This window comes from Cornus florida, unplaced genomic scaffold (assembly GCF_030987335.1).
Source record: "Cornus florida cultivar Cherokee Brave unplaced genomic scaffold, ASM3098733v1 CherokeeBrave_3.0.0_Hap2_Chr08, whole genome shotgun sequence".
NCBI lineage: Eukaryota > Viridiplantae > Streptophyta > Magnoliopsida > Cornales > Cornaceae > Cornus > Cornus florida.
Window position 1 is genome coordinate 78,714,034 of NW_026775578.1, and position 14,080 is coordinate 78,728,113.

Below are 14,080 nucleotides of genomic sequence, written 5' to 3' on the forward strand. Positions count from 1 at the left end.
GATGTGAAGATCTCACCGTGCTCTCCGCTGAGCCGCAAACGGCTTCCAAAAATTCCAAGTAATGACGAAGTAATTGGAACTTGAAGATTAAAACAAAAAGGAAAAGAAAAGTGAAGAACTAGAGAAGGAGAGAGTGAGTTATGGGGAAAGAGAAAGTGAGATACCAAGTGTGGTCTCTAGGCCACTAAGTATATGAGTGGTGGGTCCCACCACCAACATTTTCAAATTTTGACTTTTCTTTTTTCACCACACATGTAAATATGCAACAATTATACATATACCATATAAAACACATAATGCACATAAAATAAAATATATGATATGCAAATGGACCCAACTAAAACCCTTGTACTCGACAATTCCCGGTAACGGGTCCCACACAGGTCCGTCCGGTCTGAAAATTGAAAAAATACAAAAATGACCAACCTTACATTTCCAAGAGGCTAAAACTCATTGGAATGCTCCAAACAACTCACCGACACACCCGGCACACCCCACGGTGTTTGTTACGCAAAACGTGAAAAGATGAAAATCCCCTTGCACCAACAAAATTTCGGAAAAAAATGAAAAAAAAAAAAAAAAAAAAGGAGAAAAATGGAAACATTACAGAGCACTCAGTTCGGTCAAACACCACGTTTTTGGCGCCGTTGCCAGGGATTAGAAACGCCGTATTAGGAATTGAATAGGAATTAGTACTCTTTTGATCCTTGTTTTTATTTTATTTTTATTTTGTTTCTCACTTTGTTACTCTTGATTGGCTAAGTACTTGGAGCAAAGGGAAGCAAAGCAAAGGAGCCTCAAGCAAAACTTAAAAAGCAAGCAAAGTGTACAAGCATAAAAAAATTAAATTGTAAAAGCAGAACAAAAAGGCTTAAAAATTCTTAAAGTTGTTTAAGGACCTTTGTGAGCTTTTCTAAACTCCTCTTGCTTAATTAATCATCAGCCCGTGTGGAGGCGACTTAATTTCTTGCATTGTTGAAAAGCATGGGAGTATGAGAATAATGTATGTGGAGGAATATTGTTGATTGATTTGTGTTGTGGAGGAGGAGTTCTTGTTTTTGTTGTTTCTTCGTGGTGTGTTGACTAAATTTAGTGTGATTTTCCACTCTTCATCTTCATCACTCGAATGGAAAACCTTGATGACAATCTTGGTTATCTAGACCCAAATTTCATCGAACATCCACCTTTTGACCAATATCCTCTCGGAGTTCAAGCTTCAAATCCTCTAATGGTCCTTCGTGATCATTACACTCTCAATGGGTATCATGCGTCGACTTGCATCATGTTTCTTAATTTTAGGGCCGATCATTATGAAATCAAACCTGAGACCATTCAATTGTGTTCACTTTTCTATGGGTTAGATAATGAAGAACCATACAAACACTTGGGTGAGTTTCTTGAGGTGTGCTCCACTATGAGATACATGGATGTCCCGGAAGAAATCCTTAGGTTAATTCTCTTCCCTTTGACTCTTAAAAACAAGGCAAAATATTGGTTTAATAATTTGGGGGTAAATACAATAACTTCTTGGGCACAAATGTAAAATGAATTTTTGAAAACATATTACCCGATGAGCGTAACCAATTCAATGAGGACTGTTAGAGAATTTTCCCACAGGGAGGGAGAACTTTTACATGAAGCTTGGGAGAGATTGAACGTGTTGCTAAGGCTAAGGAAATGTCCACATCATGACATTCCAAAATGGCAAGTAGTTCAATATTTCTATAAGAGCTTATCCGATACCCACAAGGATATAATGGATTCTTCATATAGAGGTTTATATTTTGGAAAACATGAAGATGACATTTGGCATCTCTTTGAAAAAATGAGCGAAAATTCAATGCATAAATCTCAAACCTCTCGGGTGAGTCATAACTCTAATGTAAGAGGGAACAACTTAAAATTGTGTCAAGTTGAGAGTCCAATGGAGATTGTTGCCGAAGTCAAAACTCTTACCCAAAAACTTGATAAATTTTTATTGAGTCAAAAATTGGCAATTCAACTACTCTCCCCATCATCAAAATGAAGTGTGTTTGATATATTCTAGTGTGCTTCACAATACTTCCCATTATCCCCATGGACATGCTCAAAGTACACAATATGAACAAATTAATGCTACATTTGCCCATCCTTATTCTAATGTTTATATTACGGTGTGGAGTGAAACTTCAAGTGCACCTCAAAATCAAAATTTTCAAGTTCGGTATATGCCTCCTCATAAGAGAAATGAAAGTTCTTAAGGCTTCTTTCCGTCTTCCTTTCTTCATCAAAAAAATGAACCCTTTTTCTCACCCTCAAGCTTACAAATCTCAAGTATACTCTCATCACTCTCAATCACTTCCTAGCAATCCCACCTTTGAGGAGAAAGTCGTGGTGGCCTTCGGTGGCTTAGAAGTAAACACTAAATTATTGGATTCTCATTCTCAATCTATATTGAAGCTTGAATCCTAAAACGGGATGATAGCTAATTCCATGAATGCAAGAGAAATTGGTAGGTTACTGTGATACCCCTCGGATCCGAGACACGGGTTGATCAGGCCCAGGCCCAAACCTGAGGGAATATCAAACAATTAAAGTATTTTAAAGCGAACACAGATGACAAAATGAAACAAAAGTGATGGAATAAAACTGAAAGAAACATTAATTATAAAATCCTCCATGGATAACTAAAAAATGAAACTCCAATCCTCCAAAACTTCAAGGTTACAACTTGGGAATCCACTGATGAACCCCTAACCAAAAGTTCAACTGAAACTGAAAACTGAAAATAGATAATGTTAGAAATATCGAGAGAAGTCCTACGTAATCAGATGAAGGTGAGGCTGTCCTCGACAAGCACGATCAAGCTCTAAGGCTAGAAACGTCCTGTACCTGAAAAGAATAATAAAGGAGTGGGTCAGACCCACGAGCAAGTTCTAATCTAACTGCAATCCATACAGTGACCCGATACGCAGATACACCGTAGACACCTCACAATATCTATCTAGTCTATACATATAAATATATCCACACTAAGGGACATTCACTAGTCTATAATAGGGGTCTCAACCTGAATAGAAAGCAACATCCGAATACGCACCCAAAGGTGGGCATGAGTACCTAGACCTAACAGGGTACACCTCAACCTATTATAACCAGCTACGCATCCACTGCATATACGCACCCTAACCAACGAGTCTGAGACTCAAGCTCAACTTGTGGTACCATAAACATATATATAAAGTCCGTCCAAATCCAGGGTAAGCAGTTCAACTATTTATTAAACTGACCTACAATAAACCAACTAGTTAGTCACTCCACTTATTCAGTTGATATGACTTAACTACCATCCGTTAATCCAGGAAATCATCCAACTTGGTTACAGCTGATCTGACTTAGTCACAATTAGGATTCGATATCTTTCAATCCATTCCATTAATCCATTAGGTTAGGTTTATGCGTTTTGAGCTAAACCGTCCCTAGTATGTCACCGTCCCATACCGGTACATACTATCCTCCATATCCATGTAAATTACAACATATATAACAGTTCAATAATTTACAGACCAAAAACTACCATCCAAACAATTGCAGAAAACTATTTAAAGCTTCAGCAATTTAAATCCAAGCATTTAACCATATAGTTGCAGGAGACGATTTAACAAATCAACAACTAACATCCAGAGTATGCATAGACCAAATTTAATATGTCAGGGACTCCATCATGCATGTGAATAGGTTAAATAATCCTATTATTAACCAATAAATTGCTAAAACAATTCAGAAGATTGTTTAAATATTTCAGCAGTTTAAATCCAAGCATTAACCATGTAGTTGCAGTAAACACTTTAATAATTCCGCAACTAGCCTCCTAAGCATGCATAGATCAAAATTAATAATTAAATGACCCTATCATGCACTTGAATGCATTCTAAAACAAGTTTTATAAACACATTATGTTCCATCAAATTGCTGAATTTTAATTCAACCATTAATTCAATTCCATTTGTTAAGTGCCTTAATTTTTACACTGTTTGTCCCGACAACTTAGAATTAAACTTTACTCAATTTAGGGTCTTAATAACACTCAAAATTCATTCCTTGATCCCTCTATAAAGTTTCAAATTCATTCAAACAGTCTCCATGCTCCAACAGTGAACATAGTATGTAGAAAATAAAAAAAAAAACGTAAAATAAATCAAAAATACCAAGGGAGCCTGCTCCAGAATTTGGAGCAGGCTCTTTTCCAGCCTAGAGCCGGCTCTAGGACTCCCTAGAGCCGGCTCCACTTTGTTGTGGGAGCCAGCTCCCACTTCCATGGAGCCGGCTCTCACTTCCTCTGAGAGCCTTCGTCCCCGGTGCGTCGTTTCAGCTCTTGTGCTCCTTCTCCGGCTTATTCCTAACCATCTGTTAGTCTCTAAACTAATCTTAGGACTCGTAACTTAGTCTAGAAGCATTCCCCAAGATTGTTTACAATAGTTTTGAAAGCAATTACAGAGTTTAATCAGGCCATTTAAACTAGCGTTGTTGAAGAACGGTACTGAAACTAAATTGCAAGATCAGTTTTATCCCAACCCCTCTGTTCTTTCTCCAATTTAAATTTGAAGTCTTAATTTACGTCTAGTGTCCAGTTAGACCTTGGTTTATTTCAGTAAGATTCAAAATAAAAATTAGAACAGTGGGACGTTATGCCAAAACAGAGTCAAGAAAACATACGCGCTATAAGTATTTTGTAAATAAATTTTGCACAGATAAAACGATCAAACAAATCATATATCAAACATGCATGGTTCAGTTTAAGGCCAATTAATCTCCTAGAGACTGTCTAGGTGCACAGAACACAAGCCAAAGGGAAGGAGAAAGAAAAGAACTTGCCTGTACAGTTTTATAAACAGAACCTTGACGCCGTTGTTCTAAGCTTTCTGGCAACCACTGACTACCTTCTAGCCTCCTCTGGTTCTGATCTAATCCACCAAACACCTCCCTTGGTCCTCTCTGTTATTCTCCTTGACAGACCGTTACGACGCTTTGTTCTCTCAACTTCTCTCTTTACTATATACGGGAATATGGTGAATAGGGTTTTAGAAACCCTCGGCAGACGTATACCCATATATTTATAGAGTTATACCAAAACCCTAAATTAATTAGAGCCCTAACTAGATCCTAACCGGCCCATAGAACTTAATTAAATCCTGTGTCGGCTAAAGAAACTAAACCCTCAATTATGAAAATAAAATAGTTAATTAAAATACTTCCTAAATTACTTCCTAAATTAAAACCTTTAATAATCAATTAAATAAAGTAAAATGCAATAAAATGCAATTTAAACAAATAAATAGATACCAATTAAATACACGTCACACAGGTAAACAATTAAATAAAATAATTAAACCAAATAATCATGCAAAAATACAACAAATATAATAAATAAATGCCGAGACTATCCTTTTAAATTAGGGGTATTACATTCTTCCCCCCTAACAAAAGGAATTCCGTCCTCGGAATTCGCCCTTACCCTCTTCCAATATTTCAGGAAACTGCGAGCGAATGACATCCTCCCGTTCCCAAGTGGACTCGGCCTCATTGTGATGGCTCCACTGCACACGAACCAAAGGGATAACCTTATTGCGAAGGATTTGATCCCGATGGTCAACAATACGACATGGTGGCTCCAAATAAGTTGCATCCGGCTGCAACTCAATCTCCCCAACATCGATATGTTGATACCGATCCTCATCTCGCAGAAATTTCCGCAACATGGACACATGGAATACATTGTGAACGCGATCCAAGTTATCCGGAAGTGCCAACCGATAAGCCACAGCTCCCACTCGATCCGTAATCATGAATGGACCGACAAACCGCGGTGACAACTTCCCTTTCTTCCCAAAGCGCATTACACCCTTCATAGGAGATACTTTGAGAAGAACCTGATCTCCAACCCGAAACTCCAAAGCACGAGTGCGACGATCAGCATAGCTCTTCTGCCTACTTTGGGCAGTACGCATGCGATCTCGAATAAGAGCAATCTTTTCAGAGGTATCCTTGATGAACTCAGGACCTAAGAATCGATTCTCTCTAACCTCCATCCAACAAATAGGTGATCGACACGGTCGACCGTATAACGCCTCAAAAGGTGCCATCCCAATAGTCTTCTGGAAACTATTGTTATAACCAAACTCCACAAGTGGCATATATTCCTCCCAGTGGCCCTTGAAATCCAGGACACACGACCGAAGCATATCTTCCATAATCTGATTCACCCTCTCAGTCTGTCCGTCAGTCTGAGGATGATAAGCAGTACTAAGGTGTAACTCCGTACCTAAAGCCTGCTGAAAACTCTTCCAAAATCCAGATACAAAGCTCGAATCCTTGTCCGATATAATAGACAATGGAATGCCATGTAGCTTCACAATCTCTGAAATGTAAAGCCTCGCCAACTGCTCCGAAGTGTAGTCAGTGCAAATAGGCAAGAAATGAGCTGACTTGGTCAACCTATCCACAATGACCCATATGGAATTATGCCCCTTGAAAGAATTTGGCAACCCTTCCACAAAATCCATAGATATGCTTTCCCATTTCCACTCCGGAATTGGTAGTAACTGTAGAGCTCCTGGCGGCCTCTGATGATCAATCTTAACCATCTGACAAGTACTGCACTGAGAAACAAAAAGAGCAATGTCCCTCTTCATACCTGCCCACCAAAATTGCCGTTTCATATCCTGATACATCTTATCGCCTCCTGGATGAACAGAGAACTCAGAGTGGCGAGTCTCAATCATCACATCCTTCCTCAAATTATCAGCAGAAGGTACCACTAACCGTCCCTTGTACCTTAAACCTCCATCAGCCCCAACATAGTAGAATGGAACCTCTCCGGAAGCTATCTCTACGACCTTGTCGACACACTGCTGATCGGTGAGTTGTGCTTGTAAAACCTTGCGAATGATGGAAGGTGTAACCACCATGCAAGCCATAAAAGCGTCTGACAACTCATCTACATTCTTCAAAGCATTCCACTCAATAGCGAATAGAGCAGAAAGACTACCAACAGGTCGGCGACTGAGTGCATCCACCACCACATTCGCTTTCCCTGGATGGTACTGTATAGAAAAATGATAGTCTTTTACAAACTCCAACCATCTGCGCTGTCTCATATTCAGCTCCCGCTGAGTGAACAAGTACTGCAGACTCTTGTGATCACTGAATAATCTGAAGGACTCACCCAACAGATAATGCCTCCAAATACGCAAGGCAAAAACCACTGCTGCCAACTCCAAATCATGTGTTGGATAATTAAGCTCATGAGGCTTAAGTTTCTGAGATCCATAAGAAATCGATCGCTCCTCCTGCATCAATACACATCCAAGACCCTGCAATGAAGCATCCGTGTAAACAAGATACTCTATCCCGCTCTGCGGAGTAGCCAGAACCGGTGCAGAAGTCAGCTTCCTTTTCAGCTCATCAAAAGCTCGCTGACAGTGTTAATCCCACACGAACTGTACACCCTTCTTGGTCAGATGAGTGAGTGGTCCTGCTATCTTGGAGAACCCCTGGATGAATCTCCTGTAATATCCGGCCAGACCGAGAAAACTCCGAATCTCAGTAGGTGATGTAGGCTGTCCCCACTCAACCACCGCTGAAACCTTGGCCGGATTCACTGCTATCCCCTTTTCTGACACCACGTGACCCAGAAATTTCACCTCCCGCTGCCAAAACTCACACTTCTCGAACTTGGCATATAACTGGTGTTCACGAAGCGTCTGCAAGACTATGCAAAGATGTCTAGCATGATCGTCCTCCGACCGAGAATAGATCAAGATGTCATCAATAAAGACAATAACAAACTGGTCCAAATAAGCCCGGAAGACTCTATTCATTAAGTCCATGAACACTGCAGGTGCATTAGTCGTCCCAAACGGCATAATACGAAACTCATAAGAACCATATCTCGTGAGAAACGCTGTCTTAGGAACATCCTGCTCCCTAACCCTCAGCTGATGATACCCAAAACGCAGATCAATCTTGGAGAAGTATGTGGCTCCCCTTAACTGATCAAACAAGTTATCAATCCTGGGCAAAGGATACTTGTTACGAATCGTAACCTTGTTCAACTCCCTGTAATCTATACACAGACGAAGCGAACCATCCTTCTTCTTCACAAACAGAACTGGTGCTCCCCAAGGTGATGTACTCCTACGAATAAAACCCTGGCTGAGTAACTGCTGAATCTGATCCCTCAGCTCTCTCATCTCTACCGGTGCCATCCTATAGGGTGCCCTAGCAATAGGCGCAGTGCCTGGAGCTAAGTCTATCACAAAATCAATCTCGCGACTAGGTGGCAACCCTGGGATCTCCTGAAATACATCCGGGAAATCCTGTACAATTGGTATGTTATCCAATAACACAGTAATCCCCTCATCTTTTTCCTCCTCCACATGGAACAAATAGGTGCTACCGCCTCCTTTAGAACGTGGCATAGCTACTACATACATATCCTGACCAGGTATGGTAAAAATAATAGATCTATCAAAACAATCAACTTGGGCATGGTAGTGAGACAACCAATCCATCCCAAGTATCACATCATAAGTGTGCATGTCCAAGACCAGTAGATTGGCTAGAAACCTGAGTCTGCCAATATCTAGTGTCACAGGCCCATCACTCTCATGTATAATAGCTGTATCACCCAATGGTGTAGAAATACCCTGAGGTCTAGTGCATACCCTCGTCCTCATCCCAGATAAAGCAACAAAAGTCCTAGCTACAAATGAGTGTGTAGCACCCGTATCAAATAAAACACGTCCAGGTAAACCATGAATAGGAAACTTACCCTCAATAGTCTGAGGTGCCTGAACATCCTGTGGCTTGGGGTTATACACCCTGCCATAATGCAACTGCTGTGGTGCCTGTCCCTGAGTCTGCGGCGGTGCCGGTAAAGCCAGATGTGTCTGTCCCTGAATCCGTGGAACCTGTGGAGCTGGTAGAGGCACTGGCGCCCTCTGTCCCTGCTGCACATACTGTCCCTGTCCCTGTCCTGCTTTAGGACACTGCCTGGTGGTATGACCATACTCTCCACAAGTGTAACAACTACCCTGGAAAGTACCAAATGGCCTCCTCTGTCGGTTAGCCTGTGGCTGACCCTGTCCTGCCTGTGGTCCTCCATTCTGTTGCCTCTGAATAGGTGCCCCATTCCGGTGAGCATCTGAACCACCCTTGTGCTTCTTCCAAGGCTGTTGCCCTTGGAACTTGCCTTTGTCATTCTACCGATGACCATTGCCATTCCCCTTTTTAGCTGACTGATTAGCAGAGTCTTTATCACCCCGCTTCTCACCACGAGCCTGTCTGATATCCACAGTCAACTGATACTGTTGTAGCGCGGCGTCTACCACCTGAGCATAGGTAGTATAGGCTGGACTACCTGTAATAGCTCTCTTGATAGACCACATCAGTCCCTTGACGAAACTGTTACGCTTCTTCTCCTCTGTATCCACCTCCTCCGGTGCAAAGAGAGACAAGCGTGTAAACTGCTGCTCATACTCTGCCACTGTCATGTTTCCCTGCTGCAGACTTAGAAACTCGGTCTTCATAGCTGCCCTGACTGCATAGGGAAAATATTTCTCATCAAAGCGAACACTGAACTCATCATAAGACAATGCCATCCTCTCCTCTGGGGTGGTAACTGACTCCCACCACTGTAGTGCATCCCCAACTAGCTTGAAAGTAGCAAGCATTTGCTTTTGAACCTTCGTGCACTGAACCAAACGAAGATGACGCTCAATGTCTTGTTTCCACTGGTGAGATGCTCTCGCATCGGTGGAGCTTGAGAACACAGGTGGACTCCCCTTTGTGAAAGAGCTCCTTGCCTTTCCCCAAGAATCCGTCTGAACCACTGGTGCTGGTACAGGTGCCTACTGAACCTGTGGCTGGTTCCGGAGTGCAGCTGTAACCCCAGCCTCTATAGCCAGAGCAACAAGGTCATTGAGGTGTGGAGGAATCTCTGAATCTCTGTCCCGACCCTGAGTCTGTTGAACTTCCTCCTGCTCCTCCTGAAACCTTGGCATTTGCTGCTCTTCTTCCATTTGTCGACGTTGTAGACGTTCCTGCTGTCTACGTGCCGCTCTCCTCTGTCGACTGTTCATGTTCTGTCCTCTTCCAGTGTTAACCATGCTGTTAACATAGAAAGACAGACATCAGTACGAGTTTAAACGAACCGTAAAAGAATTCAACGAATCCTAAACATAAGCTCTATATAAACAAAACGCTATGCGGAAGTCTTATTACGAAACGTCCTAGAGACACTTGAACCTGGAGTGCTCTCCCCTCGGATCCGAGACACGGGTTGATCAGGCCCAGGCCCAAACCCGAGGGAATATCAAACAATTAAAGTATTTTAAAACGAACACAGATGACAAAATGAAACAAAAGTGATGGAATAAAACTGAAAGAAACATTAATTATAAAATCCTCCATGGACAACTAAAAAATGAAAATCCAATCCTCCAAAACTTCAAGGTTACAACTTGGGAATCCACTGATGAACCCCTAACCAAAAGTTCAACTGAAACTGAAAACTGAAAATAGATAATGCTAGAAATATCGAGAGAAATCCTACGTAATCAGATGAAGGTGAGGCTGTCCTCGACAAGCACGATCAAGCTCTAAGGCTGGAAACGTCCTGTACCTGAAAAGAATAATAAAGGAGTGGGTCAGACCCACGAGCAAGTTCTAATCTAACTGCAATCCATACAGTGACCCGATACGCAGATACACCGTAGACACCTCACAATATCTATCTAGTCCATACATATAAATATATCCACACTAAGGGACATTCACTAGTCTATAATAGGGGTCTCAACCTGAATAGAAGGCAACATGCGAATACGCACCCAAAGGTGGGCATGAGTACCTAGACCTAACAGGGTACACCTCAACCTATTATAACCAGCTACGCATCCACTGCATATACGCACCCTAACCAACGAGTCTGAGACTCAAGCTCAACTCGTGGTACCATAAACATATATATAAAGTCCGTTCAAATCCAGGGTAAGCAGTTCAACTATTTATTAAACTGACCTACAATAAACCAACTAGTTAGTCACTCCACTTATTCAGTTGATATGACTTAACTACCATCCGTTAATCCAGGAAGTCATCCAACTTGGTTACAGCTGATCTGACTTAGTCACAATTAGGATTCGATATCTTTCAATCCATTCCATTAATCCATTAGGTTAGGTTTATGCGTTTTGAGCTAAACCGTCCCTAGTATGTCACCGTCCCATACCGGTACATACTATCCTCCATATCCATGTAAATTACAACATATATAACAGTTCAATAATTTATAGACCAAAAACTATCATCCAAACAATTGTAGAAAACTATTTAAAGCTTCAGCAATTTAAATCCAAGCATTTAACCATATAATTGCAGGAGACGATTTAACAAATCAACAACTAACATCCAGAGCATGCATAGACCAAATTTAATATGTCAAGGACTCCATCATGTATGTGAATAGGTTAAATAATCCTATTATTAACCAATAAATTGCTAAAACAATTCAGAAGATTGTTTAAATATTTCAGCAGTTTAAATCCAAGCATTAACCATATAGTTGCAGTAAACACTTTAATAATTCCGCAACTAGCCTCCTAAGCATGCATAGATCAAAATTAATAATTAAATGACCCTATCATGCACTTGAATGCATTCTAAAACAAGTTTTATAAACACATTATGTTCCATCAAATTGCTGAATTTTAATTCAACCATTAATTCAATTCCATTTGTTAAGTGCCTTAATTTTTACACTGTTTGTCCCGACAACTTAGAATTAAACTTTACTCAATTTAGGGTCTTAATAACACTCAAAATTCATTCCTTGATCCCTCTGTAAATTTCCAAATTCATTCAAACAGTCTCCATGCTCCAACAGTGAACATAGTATGTAGAAAATTAAAAAAAAAAACGTAAAATAAATCAAAAATACCAAGGGAGCCTGCTCCAGAATTTGGAGCAGGCTCTTTTCCAGCCTAGAGCCGGCTCTAGGACTCCCTAGAGCCGGCTCCACTTTGTTGTGGGAGCCGGCTCCCACTTCCATGGAGCCGGCTCTCACTTCCTCTGAGAGCCTTCGTTCCCGATGCGTCGTTTCAGCTCTTGTGCTCCTTCTCCGGCTTATTCCTAACCCTCTGTTAGTCTCTAAACTAATCTTAGGACTCGTAATTTAGTCTAGAAGCATTCCCCAAGATTGTTTACAATAGTTTTGAAAGCAATTACAGAGTTTAATCAGGCCATTTAAACTAGCGTTGTTGAAGAACGGTACTGAAACTAAATTGCAAGATCAGTTTTATCCCAACCCCTCTGTTCTTTCTCCAATTTAAATTTGAAGTCTTAATTTACGTCTAGTATCCAGTCAGACCTTGGTTGATTTCAGTAAGATTCAAAATGGACGTTATGCCAAAACAGAGTCAAGAAAACATACGCGCTATAAGTATTTTGTAAATAAATTTTGCACAGATAAAACGATCAAGCAAATCATATATCAAACATGTATGGTTCAGTTTAAGGCCAATTAATCTCCTAGAGACTGTCTAGGTGCACAGAACACAAGCCAAAGGGAAGGAGAAAGAAAAGAACTTGCCTGTACAGTTTTATAAACAGAACCTTGACGCCGTTGTTCTAAGCTTTCCGGCAACCACTGACTACCTTCTAGCCTCCTTTGGTTCTGATCTAATCCACCAAACACCTCCCTTGGTCCTCTCTGTTATTCTCCTTGACAGACCGTTACGACGCTCTGTTCTCTCAACTTCTCTCTTTACTGTATACGGGAATATGGTGAATAGGGTTTTAGAAACCCTCGGCAGACGTATACCCATATATTTATAGAGTTATACCAAAACCCTAAATTAATTAGAGCCCTAACTAAATCCTAACCGGCCCATAGAACTTAATTAAATCCTGTGTCGGCTAAAGAAACTAAACCCTCAATTATGAAAATAAAATAGTTAATTAAAATACTTCCTAAATTACTTCCTAAATTAAAACCTTTAATAATCAATTAAATAAAGTAAAATGCAATAAAATGCAATTTAAACAAATAAATAGATACCAATTAAATACACGTCACACAGGTAAACAATTAAATAAAATAATTAAACCAAATAATCATGCAAAAATACAACAAAAATAATAAATAAATGCCGAGACTATCCTTTTAAATTAGGGGTATTACAGTTACCTAGCCAACCTAAGAGAAACCCAAAGGCCCATTTCATGGTTGAAGCAAATCCTACATCAGGATGCCCTTCACATGAGCAAGTGCAAGCTATCACCACCTTGAGAAGTGGTAGAAAAATTGATAATAGGGTAGAAAGGCCAAGTGAAGATAGTGAACTAGTGTAACCAAGTGTTAGCACCCGTCCCATTTCCAATCCTACTCCTACTTCCTTGGATGAAAGTGGTTCCACTAAGAATCCTCCATGCATCTTCTTCATCATCTCCTCAAGTAGGAAAATGTTACAAGCCAAAGGCTCCATTCCCGTATGCATTGAGAGAGAATTCATCTTTGGAAGACAATAGGAAAAAATTCATGATATGATGGAAGTTTTCAAGCAAGTCAAAATAAATCTTCCTTTTTAAGATGCTATTAGGCAAATCCCAACATACACAAAATTCTTTAAAGACCTATGCACTCAAAAGAAAAAGAAAAAGAAAAAGAAAAAAAAAAAAAAGAAAAAGAAAAAGAAAAAGAAAGAAAGAAAGAAAAAGAAAAAAAAAGAAAAAACAATTACTTGATTGAGCACGCTTTGCACCATAACAAGGCCCACATTCATATCCATCCTTCTTGCTAACTAGGAAAGCACCGTTGCAACATTATTGTATTTCTTTTATTTCTTTATGCTGCTTCCCAAACACTTCAAATATATATATATATATTTTTTTTCCTAGTTGGTATATTAAAAATATATCAAAATTTTAAAAATATTAAAATAAAGTTAATGATATGTGTTCAACATTGTCATTGTTGTGAGGATTTGATATTTTCTCACGGTAAGTTGAAGCTCGCTAATAAAATTTTATTTTCTTCTAT